Source organism: Nestor notabilis, unplaced genomic scaffold, assembly GCF_000696875.1.
Source record: "Nestor notabilis isolate BGI_N333 unplaced genomic scaffold, ASM69687v1 scaffold24329, whole genome shotgun sequence".
In the NCBI taxonomy this organism is placed as follows: domain Eukaryota; kingdom Metazoa; phylum Chordata; class Aves; order Psittaciformes; family Psittacidae; genus Nestor; species Nestor notabilis.
In genome coordinates, this window is record NW_009942683.1 from 1 (window position 1) to 200 (window position 200).

Sequence of the window (200 nt, forward strand, 5' to 3'; positions counted from 1 at the left end):
CCGTTCCCCAGCGGGGCGGGGAGGGCCAGGGCTCGCACAGAGGCAGCTTTGTGTGGCGTGCCAAGGCGTCCCGCTCTCGGCAGCCCGGCCTCCTTCTCCTGCCAAGGAGCTGTCTCACATCCCCGCGCTCTTTCCTGCTCCGTTTGTCCGGCCCTGACATGCCCCTGAGCCCCTGCCTTGGCAGCCCAGCAGCACCAGCC